The 17,055-nt window shown below is 40.6% G+C and overlaps 1 protein-coding gene across 2 annotated transcripts in view; it reads left to right on the top strand.

Annotated features, from left to right (window-relative positions):
- The window catches only part of ptpn4a (protein tyrosine phosphatase non-receptor type 4a), an 84,095-nt gene that overhangs the window by 9,558 nt on the left and 57,482 nt on the right, over positions 1 to 17,055 (top strand). The window lies entirely within an intron of this gene.

Genomic DNA, 17,055 nt, shown 5'->3' with positions numbered 1-17,055 from the left:
ACATGGTAAAACCTTGTTTTATCCGCTGCTTGTTTTGCTTGGAGATGTAGTGGAGGAAGCGCGAAGGGATTCCATCGCCAACTGAAACAAGAACATAAAGGGCAGTCAAGAAATACAGGACATTAGTGCTGCTGTTTTTATTTCATGCTGCAACTAATTTCTTCATAGTCCGGCTTGTTCTCTATCCCTTCCTCCTTCTCTCCTTTCCTTTTAGCCTCTCCGGTCTTGAATCCTATTCTACATGACTAGCTTGTTCAAGATATAGGTGTTTGTAGTTTCTGTCTCTCCATAACTTCCTACAATTATTTTAGTCAACAGACGTGTGCCGAATGTAGATGGGGCCTGTGAGTGTCGTCACTGTGCATGTGAGATGATGCAGTAAAGAAAGTAAGAGCGAAAGGATCAACAACATGCATAGAGGTATCTGGTTACACAGGCCGATGGGCATGCTTTTTCAGAGGGTGTGTCCACCCATGTGAGCTTGGATCTGAACAACACACACACATACGCACAAATCGCATGTACCCCCCATGCTCTTTTCTTGACACGTGGGCCTAACCTTTCTGAACTTTAACTCACAGCCTGAGGGCAGGGATGATCCTGAGCCTATCCTCAAGCTAACTTTTTTTTACAAGGACACTTGATTTGCATATAGCAACCACGTATAGAGACAATGCGTTTGTGTTAGCTGTGTGTGTGGGCTTGGCAATTATTTAAATTATTATGTTTCTTAATTAACATTTAAAAGGATGTTTCCAAATTTTGATTAACACCTCATATGGCAAATTATGTTTGAACAGAACCATTACAGGACATTCATGTGACAGAGACCTGTCTTTGAATGCCAAAACGCTATCACTTTAACAAATAGATGAAGCCAGCATCGTTACAGATTGCTTGTTCAAAAAGGGATTCATTTGTTAGTGTGTCTGACTGGCACACAGGTAAAATGAAAGGGCTTCAGTGGAGGTTTGACTGCAAAAAGCAAGACAACCGCCGCTATAAGGCTTTGTTAAAACTGGCCCTGCTGCAATAAACATGAAAGCATGAAAAGTTGACCTTAGCAAGCTACATTAGTCGTCCATCTTTGCTGTATAGCTGCTTAACACAACTGTAGCTAAGTTGTGTGGGGAGTTAAAGAGGCACACCACATCAATTAAGAATTTCAATATATTATTTCTATGGCCTAGGAAAGTTTAATCAATATTTATGAACATTTGCTACTCTCTCTCAAAGCCAGAAACCAGAGAAGTAAGGCTTAAACTTCTTGAACTTGTGGATCCACATAATGTTTTCTTTTTTTATACCCAGTGTTCTCAGTTCTGAAAAAGAAAATGTAACCATATAGACCGAGTCATAATGTTCATTTACAACAGGGGTGGGGAACCTTTTTCATATCAAGGGCCATATCAATTTTTATAAAGTCCTCCAAGGGCCATATTACTATTATGAACACGTGACCAGAGATGCAAAAAAAAAAAAATGTCTATAACCACTGTGTTACTGAGCCTCAAGATTGCTGTATTTCTACACGTCATACTCACCTAATGCGATGGCTGGAACTGTTTCTCTTTGGCGAGGCGTCTGATGTCAGCTGGCAGTGATGATGATGCTACTCGAAGCTGGTTCTCCAAGTTTGGGTCAGTCAGTCTTGAGCGGTAGCGAGTCTTTGCAAGAGTCAGTTTTGAAAAGAACTGTTCACAGCGGTACGTTGTCCCAAACAGAGATGCAAACTTCAGGGCGTGTCTCCTCAGGATGGGAAAATCCTCAGCACGAAGGTACAGTTTGTAGAAGTCCAGCAGAGGGAGGTTGTTGTACTTAGCTTTGAGCTCGTTGTTGCTTTGCAGCTCAATTATTTCCATTTGGACGTTGTCTGGCACATCAGCTGGTTGCACATTAAACGGCGTAGCAAACATGTCCAGTTCTTTTTGTATATATTTCACATCATGAAACCTCTCATCAAATGCCTGAATGAGTTTTGCACACTCACCAGCGTATTCAGTCATAACATCAGGCTTTTGTTCTTGCAGAGTGGGAAAGTGCACAGTGTTTCCCCTTTCCAGTTGTCCTTGCCACAGCCTTAACTTCACTTCAAATGATTTCACATTTGAAAGCAGGGAGCTGATCAGCTGGTTGGGACCTTGCAGTTTGATGTCTAACTCTGACAGGTGCTTGGTGATGTCCACCATGAAGGCCAAATCACTGAGCCACTTGCCATCACTGAGCTCCAGGACAGGTTTCCCCTTCATCTCCATGAACTGTTTGACTTCTTCCCGCAGTGTATAAAACCGTGCGAGCATATTTGCACGACTCAGCCATCGCACTTCACAATGATAAACCAGATCACCGTACTCTGACTCGAGCTCAGGGAATGTGCACACAGATTCTCTTGATGTATGATACAGTGACATACAACTAAATCACTTGGATCCAGACTCAGACGGCTCATTTCTTTTTTGACTAATGCAGTTAATCCTTTTTGCGCGCCAACCATCGCGGGTGCTCCATCAGTAGTGATGCCGCTCAACTTCTCAAATGGCAGTTCAAAATTGTTCATGGCCACAACAACTTGACTGAACAAATCCTCACCTTTGGTAGTGCCATGCATGGCTTGCAAAGACAGCAACTCCTCCTTCGTCTCAAACTCGGCCGTAATCCCACGCACAAAAATGGCAAGCTGCGCTGTGTTCATGATGTCTGTTGTCTCATCACAGGCCAGAGAAAAATACTTAAAGTCTCTTGCAGTGCCCTTCAGTGTTTCTTCAATGTCTTGTGCCATATCTGTAATCCTGTCTGCAACGGTTCTTCGAGACAAACTGACGCTTTGAAATAATTTCACTTTGTCGGGCGTGAGCAGCTCCACGGCGGCGACGAGACACTCCTTCACAAACTCTCCTTCAGCATGAGGTTTCAGCTTCTTGGCTATTAATTCACTCACCACAAAACTTGCACGCGTAACATTCTCTCCGTCAGCCTGTGGTCTTGTGAAAGCTGCTTGCTGGGCACCCAAACTCTGACGAAGAGCGTTGATTTTATCCACACACATTTGTCCTTTCAACTCGCCGAGTTTAGCATGTTTCGAGCTGTAATGGCGCTCGAGATTTGCCTTTTTCATCACTGCCAGCGCCACGCCACAAACTAGGCACTCTGGCTTGCCTTTCACTTCAACAAAGATAAAATCGTTTGTCCATTTTTCCTGGAATACACGGCATTCTGCATCTACCTTCCTTTTCTTGACAGTCGCCATGATTCATCACTAGTCAACATTGCGCGCTCTAGTGTCAACACACAAAGTCAGTAAATCACATGCTGTGTTCACTGACCCTGACGGACATTTATAACAGTCTGTTTTATTTCTGAAAACTAATGGCTGTCGGCCATTGTTTCCCTGTTATTTTTTTTTTATTCATACTAGTATAAAATGTAACAATTTTATTGCGTTGCAGGCCAGTTCAAATGGTTCCCCACCACTGATTTACAATAACTGCTGGGTAGAAAAATCAAACAGTGTTGAGCAAACGCTGCCTCAGTTAGTTCGTTTTTAGCCACCTGAAAAAGGCCAACCACAAAGATCAATATCAGTTTAAGTGAAGTTAAAATATGTTATGCTGCACCCCGTCCACAGCAGTACATTGGTTAGCTTCCGTGCAGGTTGATGTTGCTTATCAAAGACGATAGCTGAGCAACACAGTACATGAAACAGGCACAGCAGAAATGTCAGATAGGTTGTAGCAACGTGTTTCACGCTTTATCTTTAAACGTTACAACTGAAAATGACAACGGATATAAACAAATTTGCCAATTTCACATATGTCTGCAGTTGAAATCTATTGCTAGTTGTAGACTTAGCCTCACAAGTTATAGCTGTTGTAAGCGTGACGTCACTGTGGTTGGGCCCATACTCAGAAAATAGGCGTAGTTCCCCTTTAAAAAGGGACCCATGTGAGTTTACTGTGTATTGGTATTGTTTAAGATAGATTGATCTTGTAGCTATAGAAAGCTATATTGACAGCCTAAATGTAACATTATTTAGATTAAAAAGTGATTGGCTTACTAGGTAACATGTTAGCTTGTTGAAATGTAATCATTGTAGTTATTTCTACATCAGTCTGTCCCTGTCTGTCCTTGCCGTGACAGTCAGACCAGCGGATGCCTGTCTGTTCACAGTGGCGAAGACGGAAATGCACAAAAAAGGAAGAACAAGGCCACGGGACAGCTGTCGCCAAAAAGTTTTCTGAGGAGCTGCTGAGTCAGCCCCCTGTAACACATACATGTACAACAGTGAACACCACACATGTGACTTTCTGCAGCTTTATTTTGACCCAACAAGCTGTGAATAATGCATTTATTGTACGTTGCTTTCGGACAGAGTATAATGAATGTACGGTACCATACCTCTTTTACTGTGGATTTATTTTCTTCTGTTAAAATCTCAAGTTATATATTTATTATAGCTGTTTGTTTTGCCCATGTCAGTATATGATTTATTTCTCGTTATTTTATTCTGTTATTACTTTTTAATTTTTGTTTTTAAGTGTCTGTTCAAAGCATTGATCAGTAAACATAACAAGTTGCTGAATCTCAATATGTTAGACTGTCAATCAACGTGCCAGTTTGCCGGCTAGTTATGTACTGCATCAGCGTGGTTTTTCTGTGGGCATTGGTCTAGATGTTTCTACGTGTCTGACAGCCCCAGGTTTGCAGCAGTTCTCAGTTGGAAAAACAAATTGCAGTCTATGTGATTTTGCACTGTCAGGTCCTGTGTGTGTGTGTGTGTGTGTGTGTGAGCTTATATACTGTGTGTGCAGGAAGAAAAGCGCGCAAAATGGACAGCCGTACCCTGAGAGAATCTGTGTTTGTGTGTATGTGTGTGTGTGCGTGTGTCAGAGATGAGAACATGAGAACAAGATTGTGTGAGTGTGTATGTGTGTGAGAGAGAGAGAGAGAGAGAGAGGGAAAGAGAGGGAGAAACAGACAGCCTTGCTGCTATTTTCTGGGGCAGGCTATCAGGCAGCGAGGCAGCAGGGAGGGATAATAACAGAAGCTGTTACATTCTTGTGGTTTCTCTGATTTCAGCGTGAGGCAGGGGGCTGGCTCTGGCTGACTCACGGCCGCTCTGTTCCCTCTCCCTCTCCCTGCCTCAGCCTCTATGCCAGCATGGAAGCTACCAGCAAGAAGACAATGCGTGACATTTCTTGGACACTTTAATGTATGACACATTAATTACAGGACTATGAATCTGTGCATGTTTTAGCGCCTCCTGCTCATGCATTAACCTAGCAACTGATTAACACTGGCTAAGCTACGACTGTGAGCAGTGGCAATCATTTTACTTTATAGTTTGTTAGGTTTGTTCCCCAGGCCATGTAAGGGCCAATTTCACATGCTGCAGTTTAAGACTGGCCCTTATTTAGATATTAAATAACCTGGTTGTGTTTCAGTGCAATCACAGTGTATTGAATTTTTAAAGGGGTTGATAAATTGCCAACAACAACAATAAAACAGCAATAAAATTCTATAAAAACTTAGCTGTGTATGCTGGTTGGAAGTGAATGGCATGCCTTTGTGCCGATGTTTAATAGGAGCAAGGTGACTAAACCAAAGCATTTAGAGTGATTTCACAGAAAGAGTTTGGATTATGATGTGAGCATGTGTTCATCTGATTAAGTATGTAAAGCGCTAAACTGGTTCACTGACTTCTGGACACTGGAGTCTAGATAATCAAGACGTGGAAACATCAGGGTGTGTTTGGTATGGTCAGAACTAGGGCTGCATAATGTATTGTTTCTATTAATTGTCATCGTCATGTCAACTTGAGTGATAAACACATCTTGAAAGACGAGTTCGATTTTGGACTCGGGGGCTTTTTGAGTCAGTTGGAAGAGTGTCAGTAGAATAGATCGTAACTTTGTTTTTGGTGGTTTCTAGGTTGAGATCAGTGTTACTTCTGTTACATAAAACAATGTTGGAAGTGATTTGCCATTTATTTTCTAAATCAGTTAGCAATTTGTTGTATTTTAGCGGTATATTGAAAGCTGCAGAACTGAGTACCAGGCCTGTCACAATAATTACGTTATCAGCTTATCGTAAGATTTATGGACATGACCTTAATTATTTTGCTAACCTCGATATTGCCCGTTGTATTTACGTGCATATTTGTTTACATAAGAATGTTGCCAACATTTTAGCCAACATGATGGCAGAATAAACAGCAGGGTTTTCCTGACCATTGTAAGACTTGGGCCCAGCAATGCTACCTTTTTTTTTTTCGCTCCACCCCTGCCCACAAGTCCGAAAAGAAAAATAAAATAACACTTAAAAGACGGCACAGTGTAGTTTAGCTGCACTTTAGGATAGTTGTTAGCTTGCCAACCACCAGCAATGAGCTAAAAAGTCCATCGTTCGTAGTAATGGTAATGGTTAGGAACGCTTCCATCGGTACCATCCACAACTTTTCGCAGTGGAAACAGAAAAAAGTGTACCGAACTGAACCGTACCGTACCATACTGCTCTGTGGAAACAGGGCTTTAGTCACAAGAGGCATCACTTGATGTAGTTTTGGTTGGCCGAATTTTCTATTAAGTCTCAAAGCAAGTAATTTTGGGCTACTTCTATAAATGTACTATCATTTATATATATACTTTATTGTATATATTAACAGGTGTTAATATACTTTTTTCAAAATATTTGAAATATTTTTCCATATTAAAATTCCAATGGCTAAATATTCCTAAGACTTAAAAGTTTGTGGCTCTTTGCATCGTTATGTTACGACATTATCATTCTATCAGTTTCATAAAATGGTCTCAAAATGATGATAATATCGCTTATCGCAATTAATTTTGGTCAATATATCACCCAACAAAACTGGTTATGGTGACAGGCCTATATATCTGTTTATTTCATCATCATCATCAACCATTGTTTATTCAGGGAAAATTGACTGAGCATTAAGCTCATTTACAGCAATGCCCTGAGTTCATTATTGCAGGCAATATTGTTATTGCGATATTCAGCAATGCTATCCCATATTGCATATGGCATATTTTCCTATTATTTTTCAGTGCCGGTCAGAACCTTAAATAACCTTAAAAATGTGTACAGTTTAGATGTTTCATGGAACTAGTTGAAAGTGAAAAAGGTGAACATAGCATAGCTATTGGACAGTACATATAAACATACTGCACTAATAAATGTTGCTCTACAGCCAACAATTACAACATAAAAACTGTATGAGCCCATGCACAGTAAGTGTGCATCTGTTTCTGTCTTGTGCTCTGTGGCTCTCAGTGTCATATTCAGATTTCTATACTCTACAACATTACTGATATACTGCGTACTGCGATGTAACAGCATTATTCTGAAGCTGAATCTGTTTCACTGGTTCATTTAAGCCCTCATTTAGGTCTGGGGTTGCACTAATCTACTTTTGTAAGATCAGATTAATACAGAACAGGCTAAATCAAGCACCGTTTAACCCTTGTTTGTGAAACCCGGTTTGAGGCTGTATCAGGTCAGTGCTGCAGAGGAAATGCCAACTGCTTTGTAACACTATCACGAATACATAACCTGTACTGACCTACATATGTAAGCATATAGAGCCACAAAGAACATGGAGTTTATGCTTATTACAGATGTAAAGCTGCAGAATATGGAATCAACCCAACAGCAATTGCTTAAAGTTTTCTAATTTCTAGTTTTGATAGTATTTTTGTACAGGAAAATATTCTCATTTGGAGAGGCAGGGTGTTGAATTTTGGAATGTTTTGATCATGTGTACAGCAAAGCCATTGTTACTGTTAGTATAAGTTATATAAACCACAACATTATCATCTGTACTTATGGCAATATTTAACCTCATGCTTATTAGGATGAGACGTGCAGCACAATGCTCTGGCCGAAGTCAGGCAGGTTGGAGTCATCATTCGGATATGCTGCAGCATGTTATTGTCACACTGTATAATGTATCATAAATGCACCACTTCTGTGAGAAAAAGGCAGTGGGAACTGTGTCAGGACTCTAACAGTGCACTGTGCCGAGTGATGCTAGCAGAAATGAACTTAAAAGGCCTGATGCTGGGAGATGTGTATCAGCTGTTTGAGTTTAACACACGCACCTTGGTATTTTGAAGCCAACTGAGGCCTTGAAAGGGATTAATCTAGACACACATTTCTGCCCTCATTCTTCAGGACAATGCAAAAAAAAAAAAAAAAAAAAAAAAAAAGGCGACTAAGTGCTGTCTCTGTATTTTTTCACCAGGAGCTAACTTTATTTTCTACAGCGTAGAAACATTGTACAGGCTGTGTGAGGTGATTGTCAGGTGGGCCCACGCTTTCCTGTTTTGGCCCTGTTTACCAACCACAGTGTGTTCCACCCACTTCCATCTCTTCATCTTCACCTCTTCATACAACCAGTGGTGCAGAGACATCCCTTAACACCTCTCCCACACACATGCTTCTTGTTACATGAGCTATATGATACATTAGATCAAACTGTTTAATCCTCAACTCCACTCTTGAATCGCCTATTAAGTTTATAGATTTTTTATTCGGATAGTTTACAGGTCTTCTATCTTGAGCATTCACAGTACTGCTAGCCACACGCTGTTTCTCACAACCTAAAAACTGTCACTTCTAGGCTTGAACTGCAGCAGGTCAAAACCGCGCTGCCGTCTGACAAGTAAAATGTGACATGAAAAGCAACGCGGTAGACCAAACACATGTACATCAAACTGTGGGTTTTCTGATAGAAGTCACAAGCAGACTATCGTTTGTTTCGAAGAGATCACCGTTGATATGATTCTGACTTAAAAAGATGGCCATCGACACAAACCGACATGGAGGGAGAGAGAGGTGTGGCGTGGTGTAAAACTTGCTTCAGGTTTCCTGAATTATGCATCAAGCAGAATCCCTTTCATCAGCAAAATAGAGCAGACTCTGTAAGCCTACAGTATGTCCCATCCATGGGCAGACACACTCAAATACACACACACACACACACACACACACACACACACTGGCCACAGCAGGTGCGGCTCTGTAAAACACGCTGAAGGCAAAAACTGTTTCTCTCTGAAGTGAACATTTGCGCTGAAGGCATTGAGACAATTAATTTTTAGATGTTTTGAAGCAGCGAATGTTGTGCATGAGTTTGTGTGGCTCTGTGAGCATGTGGGTGCAAGTGTGAATGAAACAGTGTGTGATATGCTGTACTGTGTATAGATCTAATGTATACACGTTTGTATTTTTGATCATATATGAGAAGCGATTTGTCCATCCTCACAGCGTTGTTAGATATTGTGGGTTTAGGACTCAGTGTTCAGTTGACATCTGTGTGAAGGGTAGGGTTAAGTCATTGCAAATGTGTGTATATTGCATTACCATAACCCACTATACATTTCTGTCCAGAGGTAGGAACCCTCTAGATGCATCCAGGCGGGGAATTAAACTGCTATCTCTCGTTTCCCACTGGTTTGCTTATATTTTAGTTTCTTTTGTGCATCATATTGTGTGATTCAATGACTTCATCATGTTTGTTAAATGTCTATAACATCAATAGGCCTACAGATTACGCTGTATTGTGATTTTTCCCGCAGAGACCTTGAAAACTCATTGTTAAAATGTGAAAAATGAATCAGGCTAATCAGGAAATGTCTTTACAGTGCCTGAGCTGGTGACCTTTCGGAGGTGATGCGGCATTGATATATGCACATATTTTAGCAAAACTCCGATCAGCGGCAGGAGGTGCAGAGTTTCCAGGAAAATCCTTGTTGTATTGCCTCTAAAAGATTAGGCCGATGATAAAAGCCTTTTCCCAGTACTCTTTCCTCAACTACCTGCTGCCGATCTCTCATTTTAAATGTCAACCTCGGTTTAATTCTGTTTCTCAGCAAAGAGCAAGAATAGAATATCTGAGGCTTCTTAGAAAAAAGGCTGGAGCAGTGTGTGAGGGGAGACAGGTAATAAACGTGATGGGTTGAAATTTGATGAGATGACTACTGATTGGTTTAGTGTTTGAGTATCGCAGCCTGAACAGCTATAGCTTCTAAGAATAGGAATACAGGGTTATCCTGAGGGTGCAGGGGATTAAGGAAATCATGTAGTCATCATGACTGTGTCACATGCTGCCCTGTCTTCGTCTTTTTCTAAGAGACGGACAGACTTTCTTCTTGTGTATATTTCTCCACACTGAAAAACCACTGTGTAGAGTAACACTTTGAGTTGTTTGACCATATTAGCAGTTATTTGCCATTTTCCAGAGAATCTAGAACAATTCTCTCCACTTCAGCTGCTTTCACATGATCAGCATCAAAGTTCTTAAAGCTGCGTAATTCCAGTCTTATTTTTAATGGTCGGAGTGTTGACCCTCGAACCAGCAACTGCTCAAGAAAATCACAAAGCCCTTTACACTTTGACCTGTTTTTAAAAAGACCAGCGAACAAGTCTTGTCAGGTGAAAATCCCTGAAGTTAAAGCACATCAACCTACAAAACTACACCTACAAAAATGTGTTAAAATGTCACAATTTTAAACCAAACATGGAATTTTTTTGTGCAGAATTCTAATCCTTTTTATTAATATGGAAGAATCTATGTATTAATAAGTGTATGTGTGGTTGCCGGATCACCTTGGTTACTGTATTCACACATGCACACACACACTTTTAATAAGCTCAAACAATTAAGATGTAAAAGAGCCGAGATCAGTGCTCCCACACACATGAATATGTATGTGTATGCTTGTGCGTAAGTGTGCATTGTTCTTTACGGTGTGTGGTCACAAGGGAGCATTTACACTGCAGCGATGATGAGAGGCTGATTAACTTACTGCTTATTGATCCTACACACTGTTAAACACACAGTCAACCGCTTCCTGAGAGCGGTGGTTTAAGAATTTGCAGATTACGACTTATTTTCACGTTCAAAGTAAAGTCTAATCTTATTTCCCTTAGTTTAAAATAAAAGGTTAAGCATTATACAAAAAAGTAACTGACAACAACTCACTAAATAGAAGTTAACGATTAACATTTATTGAAAACAATATTCTTTATGAAAAAAAATCTTCACAAAACACGCCTAATTATTACAACAGCATTTTCATTGGGTAAACAAAATTCAATAAAATAATAGTAATTTTAGTAATATGTTTAACCAACTAGTATTTCTGGTGCCGACTAGTGAAGATAACCATAGATTGTGAAAATAATGGATGTAGCTACTGTGACATCACCCATTGTTTTGAAGCCAGGAGTTTGGCATTTTGGCCATCACCATCTTGGATTTTTGGTGCTGGAAGTGACCATATTTGGGCGAGAGGATGGAGCTGTGGAGGAGCGAGGGATGGATGTAACTGAGAAGCCGAGGACACTATCGGCAGACAGCCTGACATTTAAAGCAGTCCGCCTTTAATTATGCGTAACTTCAAGCCTTAATAAAATGCAAACGGGTTGGCAATATTTAAATTCACCCCCCATACAGTTGCCATGAATGTTAAAATTTGCTATATAGACCAAAACCATTTTTGTACCAGGCTGTAAACGTGTTTATTTCTGCTGTAAAGTTGGGTATTTTAACATGAGGGTCTATGGGGATTGACTGGCCTCTGGAGCCAGCCTCAAGTGGCCATTAGAGGAACTACAGTTATTGGCTCTTTCGTGTTGGCTTAATTTTCCAGCTCTGGAGGTTGCCGCTTGGCTAAAATGCTTAATCAACTAGTCAACTAATGGCAAACATCTTTATCCTTTATCAGAAGAAAAACTCCATGTACTACAGGTACAAAGAGAGGGTTAAAGCAGAAGCACTGACTGAATCACAGCTGTGTTTCTGAGTGGTGAAAGAGGACAAATGTCAGTGTTTGATACTTATTGATTATTCTTACCTCACCTCAACTACTTCCCCAGAAATGGTCCAAGGTCTAAATACCTGTTACTAGAAATAGTGGCAATAATTCACTTGATAATATTGAAATACAAACATTATTTTTTTTCTGTCAGGTGCGAGCAAATGCGGCTGTAGTCCTGAGTTATGTTATGCCACTACCTTAACCCATAGCAGCATGACTGCCTCGCAGCAGGGGGGGTGTGCTTGGTGCAGAACACCTGGCCTCCCTGCTGGTGGGGCAGGAATGTGCAGGGTTGAGGTGGATGCGGGTGGAAATTTGCAGCGTGCTCAGAACACGACCCCTGCTAACATTTAAAGGTGCCAGCGTCAGCAGGAAAGGGAAAAAATCAGGGGAATGTGCTGCTTTAATCAAACCTGCATCTCTGTTTCTCTTCTTTCTGTTTTTCTGTGTGTGTAGCTATGTGTGTGTGCGTGTGTCTGTATTACTCGAGAGAAGAGGGCCTCTCTTGTTATATAAATGAAATAACACTGGCCCACATCTCTCACATTTTCAATCTGTGTGTGCAGTTAAGCTTTCTCATTTGAAATTACTGTAGTTTCTGTCCGACTACATTGCAATAATGGTAAATAATATGTTTAAAAAACTGTGTGTGAAGCCTAGATATTATTTTATTCTGCTCAGATAGTCCATTAATCCAGGAAAAGTTGACTTCTACTGTTACCTTGCTTTTTCTTGTTGAGGACCCTTGTGCAGCTTAAATTAATTAAGGTACAATGAAAGCCCTGAAGCAAATAAATCTAGAAAATGTCTTTATAATAGCTGTCACCTGTAAAGAGCAGTTCACTGCTGCAGAGGTGGTTACCGGTTTCTTACCTGTTAGAATAAGCTTTGTGAGATGATTTAGAGAAGTGCAAAAGCTTTGAGCTGTGATCAGATCAATAATTTAACCATCTGTGTGCTGTTTGTGTAATGTTTGTCCCTGGTTGATTTTTTTTTACCAGGACTCGTGTTGCACAATACAGCCTGAATACCTTTACATGTAAAAGTTGGATGTTACACAAAACTGCTGCTGGACAGCAAAACAGGAAACCCTTTTATAATCTGGTGGTTTCTGTCAAGATGGATGTGTGGCAGTGCCAGATAAATGTGCAAACAGCACCAGAAAATAAACTTCAGTTGAATTTATATTTATCGTATTAGGTGTTCACTAAACTTACAGAGCAGCAAGTTGTTTCTTGCAGTGTTAGCTGAAAGCAGGAAACCCTTACAAATGTGGGTTTTCTCCACCGCTGCTAGCCAGCCGCCACGGTGACATTTGTGCTATATGTAAATTCACACCATCAAGCGAAGTCAACATGTGCGTTTACATATCCCGCGGACAAACCTGGGTGTGGGTTCTCTGTGTTTTTTTTTCACAGTGGTTATGATCAAAATGCTGGTGAGATAATAAGGCAAAGGTTTTTACACTACGGTTTTCTTTCTTGGATTATTGGTCAATGTTAAGATTTAAGTGAGGGACAGTCTCTGAGTACAGTAGTGTACATATCACGTTCCTGGGTGTTTTTATAAGCACCCAGCAGGTTTGTTTCTTACTCTGTTTTGGATCATTTGAATGAATTACTGGAAGCTTTAAAATCTCTAGTTTCTACATTATTGTAATGTGAGCTGAATGTTGTCTTGTAGACATGGATGATTTACTGAACAGGGCTACCAAGCACAGACCCAGGGGCCTGAAGTGTCGGGGGCTGCCTGGCCTTCACCTGCGAAATGTAACTCAAAGTAACACGTACTAATACAGGGAGGAGCTCGAAAAGGCCACAAAGAGAGGCAAAAGAACTGCAAAGAGACAAAAACCAACTACCAAAAGGGAAAAACTACCAAATAAGAAGACGAAATTAGCTCAAAGAGGCAGAAGACAACAAAATAAGAGGTAAAACCACCACAGAGACTGTGTGTCTTGCACTTGTGTAAGAGAGGTGGTGGGGCCGCTGCATATCTGTACCCAGGGGCCCATTGTTTTATAATCTGCCCATGCTTGTAGATTGAAAACCACAATTGTAAATCCTGTCCTTGTAAAGCATGTAATTAAATACCCTCAGCAGTTTGAGCAATAGTAGTTGCCAGGGGCTAACGATTTTGTGGAGGTCACATTGATTAGAGGAATGTGCTTCTAGCCAGAGGGTGCTTCAACAGAAGACGTTATATATAGGGTGAATGTGGTTGCCTCTCCCCCGGTTCGTCCACCTGTAGCTGTTTGTAACCACATTCTGTGCAGTGGTAAACCAGTCAGAAAGGCCTCATTTAACTCCTGTCACTTCCTGTGTTTTACTTGTGTGTATTTCTCCTATACTAAAACATAGCAACCATTGTTTTGCAACTTTTCTTTCTTCCAAAATGAAGAAAAAACATATTAATTCAAGTGCGTTCTGATCTTAAAAGCTGTAGAATGAGTCTAAAGAAATGTTATGACGCTGTTTGGGGGCTGAAGAAATCTCCATGTGCATTAATCCGCCTCCTCGGCTACAGGAAATGCATGTTGGCAAGGTCAAGAGGGAAAGAGAGAGTGGTGGAGCGGGGACAACTCATGAAAAGAAAGGTAGAAAATGGAGAAGAGATGTTTATATTGGAGGTTGGGGGAAGCAAGGTGATAGGAAATAACTCGTTAATATGCAGGCGTAAAGGAGAAAAAGGTGCAAGGAGATCAGATTGGAGTGGCGAGAAGATCACAGAAGCTAATAAGGGCAAGAGGGGAGGAAAGGTGGATGTGGATATTGTGACGGTGAGATGCATCTAGAGGAGATGAGTGCGGTGGTGACATTGACCAGAATGAGCTGAAAAGAGCTCCTGCAGAAAATGACTGTCAGGCTCCATTATCCGTATCTTTGATTCAGTAGGAATCTCTGCGACAGGTGTTGGGTTTTATGAATGGCTCTGTGTGTGTGTGTTTGTGTGTAAGTAAATGGCTTCTCCCTGGCACTGATGACTATAATTTGCATAATGGACTCACAGGCCATACTGACAGTTAAAGACGGGAAGAGAGGAGAGGGAAAAGACAAGGAAGGAGAAAAAAAAGCAAGGCTGTGATCAGGGAAAGAGAGGTAGGGCTTCTCTCATGTTGTGGTCCAGTCAAAATGAGATCTGACACTTGTTTTTCAAATCCTAGAATTTGAGAAAATTAGGATGCTAGGGTTGAGTTAAAAATGTGTCATTGTGCTGGACTGTTTAAGGCAGCTCTCCTTTTACATCTGCCTGTGTCGAATTTTCACAAGAGACTTGTTGCCTTGTCCAACAGGTGTAACTAATAACATGATTAATCGCTGCATTGCACCGCAGTAATTGCTGGGCCAAAGCCTTTATTAATGATATTAGTTCCACCTGTGCCTTAACTGCAATAAGCTAAGGTGGCTGATATAAAGCAGACTGTTCTCATTTACTGTTTACTTATACCTAAGACAAATAATGCACTGTAATTTGCATATAGCCCACATAATAGTAACCAGGATGCTGTGATCACGTGACCCACGTGCTGCAGGCTGTCCATTGGATAGGAGCAAAGGAGGAGCACGTTTCTTGTTACTTCAAGTGTACCTAACGTGATGATGCCCAATGACAAATCTTTTCCTAAACCTAAGGTAACCAAACCGGTAGGAGTGCTAACTAGTGAGATATCTTACGGACCATTGTACCGTTGTATAAAGAAACAAGAGTGCTCTGATGGGAATAAAGGTATCAACATGGGTAAAAATAAATATAATGTTCATTGTATACCAATAAAATGTTTCTTTTGTCACTGCTGTCCTAACATAATAAAAGAGCAGTGTTTAAGATTTAGGGGGATTTAGTGCCATCTAGTGGTGAGAATTATAGATTGCAACTAGCTGAAACGTGCTAATGTATGCTCAGTTTTTTCTTCATATAACTTAAGATCCAGATGTTCAGGAGGTTTTTAGCAGGAGACGAAATATCCGCAGAGGTCTTAAATGGCCCCAGTGATTAAAACCAACAAAAACACTGAACAAAACAGTTTTACGTAAAAAAAAAATCTGTGTTTTTCCACCACTGCTTGTCGTGGAGGGGCTTTCAACTACAGGGGCAGATGCAAAAATGCAAATGGCCCCATCTAGAGCCAGTGTTTGGTTTGTCCATCCTGGGCAACTGTGGACTAGGACCCGCTCCCTATGTAGATACAAATGGCTCATTCTAAGGTAGCAAAAATGTATACCCCTAAATCCTACACACTGACCCTTAAAGGGAAAATATCCTAAACTTCATATCTTAATATGTAAAATACATGATGTAACAAACGTGCTAGAAAGAGTTTGGAAACGACTGAAATAAAAAGCTGTAATAGATTTCATTCATATTGCCCACCTCTAAATCCTTCAACTTTTAAGCTCACTGATTGACTCACCTAGTTTGACCCTTGTGGCATTCAGTTGGATAACATTTACTGTGGGTATATTTTACTTGCAGTGGCATCGAGCCTCTGAAAATACCACAGAAAACCTGGTGAATCAGCCCTGTTGTGTGTAATGGGAGAGTTTTCCAAACTGCAGCTCTTAAGATCTAATGAAAATGACAATCCAAAGCTTTTAGTTGTCAACCAGTTACCACTCTTACCAGCAAATAAATAAACTGTCACACATGTTGATGGTTTAATTTGAGTTTGTATGATACAGTGAGTGATTGAGAAGGGGCTCTGCTGGAAAAGATGTGCTACACTAAAATATGACACCCTTGTTAGTGACTGTTACCAAGGATTTTATAGACTCAGTATTAGAGGTTGACCAATAGTGGATTTTTATTTTTATTTACAGAACAAATACACAAAAGTACAAATGGAGCATACCATCTTAAATGTACCATATGGAGTGTTCATTATAAACATACATGAATTTCTTTTTTACAATTCATCTCCGAGTCCAACCAGAATGAAAAATCGCTGCTCTTTGCAGTCAAATATTTGTGTCAAAGTGACTTGAATGAAGAAGAACATTTACTGTCGTAGCATGTTTTTATTACTTATTACTAAGGGCTGCAAGCAGCTGAGAACTGGACTGTCTAGTTTTTCTAATCAATGCAGTCGGGCCAGCTGACTCAGGCTTTTCATTCATGCACTTGAAGAAGCAGTTATTCCATGAGGGTTCAGTAAAGTTCAAGCAGAGGTTTGCAGACATCTGCAACTCTGAGTTGTGATGAACTGGAGACGAGAGAT

Source organism: Epinephelus moara, chromosome 7 (assembly GCF_006386435.1).
Source record: "Epinephelus moara isolate mb chromosome 7, YSFRI_EMoa_1.0, whole genome shotgun sequence".
Lineage (NCBI taxonomy): Eukaryota > Metazoa > Chordata > Actinopteri > Perciformes > Serranidae > Epinephelus > Epinephelus moara.
Note: the sequence above shows the minus strand (reverse complement) of the source record. Positions and strands in the feature narration are given on the sequence as shown.